General features: G+C 45.4%; 1 pseudogene; it reads left to right on the forward strand.

Annotated features, from left to right (window-relative positions):
- Positions 1–333: 333 nt before the first annotated feature.
- Positions 334–1,584, forward strand: LOC146177778 (uncharacterized; annotated as a pseudogene).
- Positions 1,585–8,050: the final 6,466 nt, after the last annotated feature.

Here is an 8,050-nt window from a genome sequence, read left to right on the forward strand (position 1 = left end):
CGAGGCGGATGTTCTACCGCTACGCCACCGCCGGACATTACTATGTGGATTGGAAAAGGAACCGACGGTCAAATAGAGGAGACTCTCCAAATGGCCATAGAAGTTGAAAAGTACGTAAATGATAGGGGACTTAGGTGCTCCCCGCCAAAATCGGAAATGCTTTTTTACCAACCAAAGAGGAAATCACGGTCGGATCCCCCGCGGATATCTCTTAAGGCTCAGGGACTCGATATCCCGACGGTGGACAGGATTAGAGTCTTAGGGCTGTACATTCAAAACAGCGGTTTCAATGGAGAAACAATAAACAAGTTGGAGATATGCGCGCTACAGACTATGCGGCTCATCCGCAGAATCGCAAATAGGCGCTATGGCATGAAAGAAACGAATCTAATCAGATTAGTTCAAGCCTTTGTAATAAGTAAGATTGCCTACGTAGCTCCTTTCCTTAATCTGAAGGCAGCGGAGAAGTCCAAGCTGGAAGGGATCTTTCGCAAAAGTGTCAAGTAGGCGCTGGGTTTACCAATTCGGACCCCCACCGCAAAACTTTTAGAACTAGGTCTTCACAACATACTGGATGAAATTGTGGAAGGCGTGACAATCTCGCAGTACGAAAGGCTGTCGGGAAGCGTTACAGGCAGGAAATTCCTAGCAAACTAGGAATAAATTACGAGAGTCAGCGAGGTCCGAAAGTGGACATGCTTAAGAGCGTGCGCGATAGGCTGATGATCCCACCACTACTGAAAAACATGCATCCCGTCCACCATAAGGATAGCAGAGAGAAACGGGCTGAAGCCCTCGGCAAATGTTTCAAAAACTATCCGATAGAAGACGTGGCCTACGTGGACGCAGGTTATTGCGGGAAGGGGAGAATGGTGATAGCGGTAGCTAGCGCCGAGACATATCTCCGAGCCGGCGCCTCGATCACGACGGGCAGTCCCGAAATTGCAGAAGAAGCCGCCATCGCACTTGCAATAGTGGGCACGGATGCGTCAACTATAGTCAGTGAATCAAAGGTAGCAGTGATGAACTTTGCCAAGGGGAGGGTCTCCCCTCTGACGAACGGAATCCTGCGGACTGCAAGGGACGACCGCAAAATTCGCATAGTCTGGAGACCTGCACACGCATCCCTGGCTGGAAATGAAGCAGCTCACGAACTGGCTCGAGGTCTTGCTTTCCGAGCCAGTGGCCATACCGAGGGCTTCGCAGACAGGGATCGTCTTGTGTGTTACAGAGAGATCACACATTATAAGTTTAATCGAACGAAGTACCCCGCCGCTGATAAATCATTGACAAAGAGTCAGGCCACCTCTTGGCGCCGTCTCCAAACTTATACGTTTCCGAACCCGGTTATGTGTAGTCGTTATTATCCGGGACAATATTCAAACGAGTGTAAGCAATGTAAGGCCAAAGCGGATCTCAACCATATTCTCTGGAAATGCCCTTTTGCCTCCCTGGAGGGACAAAAAATAGTCACTTGAACAATGGGAGGCTCTCCTACTCAGCTCCGATCCGGAGACTCAAACAAAAGTCGTCCAACTGGCCGAAGACGCCGCCAGGAGCCAAGACCTTCTGGCCGTCATTTAGGTGAGGGGCCTACATGCCCTTCAGACTGTTGGCCATAAACGCTTTACAATCCAAAAAAAAAAGGAAGAACAGCAGGATAGTGTAAAGTTATACAAGAGAATACAATTATCTGTTATTCAAAAATTAATACAAAGAAGTGAACATCAGCAAAAAAATAAGTGTTAATAGTCACTTTTTACGAATTGTGTATAAAGTACTACATTAGTTGGTGGCATTGAATGATTGAAGAATAGAAGAACAGTATGAGCACCCTTAAACAAATGTAGCGATGGACTTGATTTGGTATTCAGAGGTGTATTATTCCATTTTTTGACTGATGCGAAATCAAATATGAAGATACGGTAATTAGTGCGCACTCTTGGCAGGAGAAAATTACTTCTTGATCAAAATGTAGTGGTAGCGGGGTTAGTAAGATCTTGATATTATATAAACTGGAGGAGATTGTTGTGAATAGCAAAACAATATGCGAAAGTGCCTTAGTTATACGTGAGTAAGGCAGAGGTGGGACAAATGTTAAGTTGCTGTAAAATCTTAGTAATAATTGGCACGGTATGGGCTGCATGTAACTAATTATATGTAAAGCTTGGTTTTGTACGTGTTGTAGTGGTGTGATGTGTGAAGGATATGTTAACTCCCAAGTAGTAATGCAATACTTCAGATGAATATGTATGAAAGCGTAGTATTATGTTCGTATTGATGGAGAAAGGACCATACAGGTTTGAAATTCATTTCTCGCCCTGAATGCTGACAGTCTCAGCACCACTTGGTTGTCTGCAAGAAACAGGTATTAGTGGCTGAGCTGCTGCTAAAGCAAGGAAATGGCTTGACAAAAGGCTGAAAAATGAGACCACCTTTAAGGCCTTGCTTTCAAAAAACGGGTCCGCGAGCCATGATCTCGCCCGACAAGTGCCAAATCCAGTCTCTTAAAAACACCGGTTTATTCTGGGTAAAAGAAAAAGCAATAAAAAAAAGAAACAATATCGGACGCTACTTCGCTGAGAACATGCTGTTCATGCTCGCGACAATAAAGCACACAAAAAAAGCGGGAAGAATGTCAGGGCTTTTCCGCGGCGAGACACACGACACTGAGGAGCGAATAGGGCGAGCAGTAGGGCCAAAGCGCTAACGGCGGCACAAGAAACATTGCTCCTCGCGTGGCAACAACTAACGCCAATACCCCTAAGCCGTTCTTTCAGGCTTCCTTTTTCTTCTCGTAGATCTTCTACCGTGCTCCGTTGCATTCCTGTGGCCCTTGACGCATGCTGGCTGCTCCACACTGTTCTCCCACCCGGCAAAAAAGCCATTAGCCTTGCTTTCGACGCGCTTATCTACCTTCGTTTCCCCACCATTGCCAGCTCGATCATGCGCACTTGCGCTGCCCGGGAAAACACCAATGCTAACAGAAAAAGCGCCCGCGGTTTAAAACAATAAAAGGGGCCGCGGGGCCCCACGTGTTGGGGGACAAGGTTTCCAATGTCACCAAGTTGCAGTTTCCAATATACACAGTGTTATTAAGTGCGTTTGCCATGCTTAGCGACACCCTATCAGAAGTTGGTCATCAATAAATATAAGGTCACTAACTAAAGCCTGTTAATTTGATTGTGTCAAGCTTTATTGATGACTTTGAAATCACAACATTAATGCCAATGGCATCCATAGTTGTATCGATTTACTGCTAAGTCAGTGGCTCTTCAGATACTTTTTATTAATTTTTTTATTTTCCATCTTTTAATACCTGACCCATATCACAAAACAGCGCTCCAGGTCTGGTCACAGTTTTGCATATACAGGCATGTGGCTCTGAAGTTTTTTTTAGTTTTCTTTTAGCTTGAGTGTCACTCTTTCTACTAAGAGTGAGATTCAGTGAGAAGTAATGCCTGCGATAATTATGCAAAGAGCAGTTTCGTGATTTAGAGAGGTTGTCACTTTTGGAGGAAAGTGGATAAACAAAAATACACTTCAAGGTTTAATCAGTTCTTTGCCACCTTCTATGCATCAAGGTGGGTGGGGCCTGAATTGCTCGTTTCTCCTCTAATTCAGCAGCTGCGTGAGGTGGAAGCAACAAATTGCTAAATATATGCCTAAATATTCTTTAGCAGAATCCGATCTATGTACGTATATAGCTTGACCATTAGGAGGAGCCTTGTGTGGCTCTGGGAGAAGCAAAACCATGGTCACTATCACTGCTACTACGTGCATCATGTTTTTACTGCAAGAAGAGCACGCCATAATTACCTGCCGCTGCACACAATTGCTCGTGTCTGCATAGGATGCCACAATGTTAGAAGACTCAGGTTATCATAAAAGACATAAATGATTAACTTTTGACATGTGGCAATGCAGTCGCTTAGGATTTAGATTTGTTCAATGTACATTTAGTTATTTAAATCTTCAGTTCTGTAGAATTGCTGATTTTAACTCTAATGCCGCGAAGACCACTAAAAAAGGCGCTCTTCCTGGCTGAATATCGTTCCAGATACTCACATTACGAACACTGTTTGGCTTGCAGTTGGCAAACGGTCATGTAGCAAACTAGGCCTTTCAGCGTCCACCACGTGGCTTCCCCCTTTTTTCTTCTATTGATTCTCCCCAACATTCGAAGTGTTTACATATACGGCTTTAGGTGGGCGTTTCAATCCATTTCAGATATAACAGTTGCTTGTAAAATTATAATTGCCATATGAGCGCTTAAGCCTGTTTTACATGCAAGCGAAAACGTCAGAAATTTCTGCCTGAGCAACTAAAAATTTGTCGTGAGCTGTCGATGCCGCTCACCGCTGAGTTCACTCAATTGCTTGAATGTGAAACAAGCTTAATATGAATAGTTAAAAAGTAATTGTACAAATTTTAATTAAATAGGGAACTGGCAGGGATAGCTATTGTCTCTTTAAATGTTTATAGAGCCTCATAAACTGATTATAAAAATGAATTACATGTAGTGGACATCCTCTCCTTTTTTAAATAACTAGATCTGTTGTGTTCACGTTTCTGCTCCCCCTGCTTTGTTTAATGAAATTGCCATGCAACATTTAAAAATATGCTACTGTCATTTATTAGCTGTAAGTGGCGTGTCGTGCTGTTCATAAGCTGGCCATTATATAAACATTTTAAGCTTCAATAATTTCAGACAGGAAAGCTGGGCTAAGTTCCTATTGAGTGACGCAAGATTTTATTCTCTGGACTCATAATATTTTTTTTTTATCAAAGCAGGAAGAAGCGCCAGTACCTTACACTGTGCCGAATGGTGCAGACAGCTCAGGTTCTGAAGAGGACTGAGGTTTTCAAGTAAGCATGTATCTTTTTTTCTGAAATGCTGAATGTTTAAATGCCATATAGAGCACAAATTAGAACGATGAAACTCTCAATATACAGTAATTGTAGCTCAACCATCTTGACACAAAAGGCTTCGCATGAAGTGCAAATCTTAAGCATTTTGGGCAGATAACCTTTCTCTGGCTTGCATGTTCAGTACATACTCACCTTTATGTTGACCCTAACCAATGTAAAAAGTGAGAATTTATCATGGAAGGAATCATATCGCACTGATTGCCAGTAAAATACACCTGTCATTGCATCAATTGGACTCTTCTATTTAGCACTTATGTATAAATGGACTATAGAGAAATTTGATGAGAACTAACATTTTCCCCCAATTCGTATTTGTGGAGCATTTCATTTATTTTAGGACGCTGACTGCAGAGCTCAACAAAGTGCTTTGCCAGTCGCTGATGAGAGGACACAAGTTGCAGTCCTTCTCATGTCCTATGTGATGCGCCATAAAATCAGCGACCAGGGGAGTCACAGACCTGCTGGACCTGCTGAATATAATCTACTCAGGAAAAGCTCCAATAACTGAAATACTTGCTTTTCAGAGCTTTGGGGGCAGACATTCCTGAAGCTGAGAACCACTTCTATTGTCTTGATTGTACCAGTTACTTGGGCAATTCAGTTCAGATAGAGATTCACTGCGAGAACTGTGAACAGGATGTTGACATAGCATATTGCTCTTCCTTTCTTGTAATTTATTTGAAAGAGCAGCTTCAACGAATTCTAAGGGTAGCAAAACTTGAAGTGGCTTCCACAAAGGAGCAGAGAAAGTGTGATTAGTGGCGTAGTGGATGGCATAGATGTCGGCTTATTTTTCAACTCATAATATTGCCAGGGAGCGCTCGGAGCGAAAACAAACGTTGAAGTGAATTGGCTCCGCACTCGCAGCACGTACCTGAAACTCGGACCATGAAATTCCACCGGTACCGGCTATCTTAAGCTAGTTCCACTCGCCAACAACATGGCAAATCTGGTGAAGGTGAGGTCTGATGTCCCGTACCCCTACGCTAAGCAGGAGTGCTAGTCATAAAATCGAGGAAACACCTATTCACCGCACCAGCCACAAAAAACGAGCCCTACCACCTGAGTTTTCCCCATTGGGCATGACTACTGGTAGCCACGACATTGTCGCAATGCCTTGCGCGACCCACACCTACGTGACGTCTCGAACCCCCGCGTCCCAAATACCTTTCACGGGGACACCTACGAAGACGTCGACGACTTGTTGTAGCACTGCGAAAGTGTAGCTACATTCAACCTCTGGGATGACGCCGCCCAGCTTCGAAATGTCTACTTCAGCCTTGAGGATGGCGCTCGGACGTGGTTCGAGAACCATGAAGAGCAGCTGTGTTCTTGGAGTGAGTTCAAACGTCATCTTGCGGCAACTTAAGGTAGCTCAGATCACCGCGAACGGGCCGAATGCGCTCTTCAATCTCGGGTCGAAATGCCTAACGAAACCGTCGCGGCGTATATCGAAGACATGACGTGCCTCTTCAAGGATGTGGATCCTACGATGTCCGAGGGCAAAAAGCTGCGCTACCTCATACGTGGCGTCAAAGCGCAGCCCGCCGAAAACTGTCGCAGAATTCCTTGCGGAAACATCCGCTTTAGAGAAAGGGCTTCAGCAGCGAGCTTCGGCACAGGATCGTACCGTCCACGCCGCCTCCGTCTCTGCCGAGTTCCCATTGCATGGCATGGACACATCGGTGCTACGGGAGCGTGTACGTTCGATTGTGCGCGATTAACTCCGACTGATGTATGGCACACCTCAACCAGCTCCTACCTCCATTGCGAGCGTCGTCCGCGACGAGGTGCAGCAAGCGCTCCGGCCTCCGTTTCTAAGCGGTGAACCTCGCCCTGCACCTCCTCTTAAGTCATCTGAGTGTCACCGCCCCACGTACGCCGAGATTCTGCAGTACTTTCCGCCCTCGTCGCCGTCCCTGATTCCTGCGAACGTAGCTGTGCCGAAAACAGCAGCCCCCGTGATCCACTACGTCACATATTCCCGGCAGGCTACACGGAAAGCAGACGAGTTGCGTACCGTCGACCGACGGCCCTTATGCTTTCACTGTGGCGAACTGGGTCATAGCTATCGGCGCTGTCCCTACCGTCGACTGGGCCTCGAAGGGTTTTCCGCTGATTCTCCGCGGCCGCGCTACTGCGAACGGCCTCGCGCCATTGAAGATTTTGGCAATGACCACCCTACTGAAAAAAACCTATATATATAGGACCTATTCATATCGGGTTATTGGACATGAGAGTTGTGGGAGCGGTAGGAGTAATAGGAGTCGCAGGAGTCGCAGGTTATGTGCGTTGTAGAATGTGGTCATCGCCCCTCGTTGTGGGGAAAATCGGATGCAGGCTAAAAGACGTTCAGGTAAATAAAGAAATGTACGTAAATAAAAAAATTGAAAACAAAACCTGCCGCGCCAGGAATCGAACCATGATCTTACGGATGACTCCGCATACCAGCTCAGCACGCTAACCACTGCAAAAAAAAAAACACCACGGCAAACGATGGTTAATGTGTTTATATTCGTCGTTTTCTACCGCTACTTTGCTGTTTCGCACTTTGCATCTTTTTCTCAAGTGCGGTCGCCCTTGGACGATTGCCTTGTAAACACGCTGAACCTTTGTTTTTCTATCACCACAGATAGGCTAATATCACCTATCATTCAAACGTATCAGTTTTTTGCACGTACACCTAAGAATATGCGAATATGTTACGTATTGGCTACTTTTTTCGCCGTGTTAGAGCGCATTTTTCTTTCTACTACAGAGATATCTCGTACGGAGCCGCTTGTCATATATCACCTTTTAACTTCACATGCTGCCAGCGGAGCAGCAGCGGCAGTATTTCACTTCCCATCTAGCTTTTGCATATGCAAACCCTTAAATAAACATCGCTGTTGATATGCAGCTATCAATAAATAGTTCGGTGGGCGGCGACGTGTGTTTTGAGTTCTGCTCGAGCATACCTACGTTCATGTGGAAAGGCGAATTTATTTCCTGCACGTCCGTATTGCAGCCTCGTTATCAGTTACAGTTATGAACGTTCGCCATAAGGTCGAAAGACCTGCAGCGATTGTTGATTGCAATTACCGCATGCGCTCACAGAAGCGCATGCAGAGATCCAAAT

The sequence above is a fragment of the Amblyomma maculatum genome, chromosome 10, assembly GCF_055883805.1.
Source record: "Amblyomma maculatum isolate TAMU_Amacu chromosome 10, ASM5588380v1, whole genome shotgun sequence".
Lineage (NCBI taxonomy): Eukaryota > Metazoa > Arthropoda > Arachnida > Ixodida > Ixodidae > Amblyomma > Amblyomma maculatum.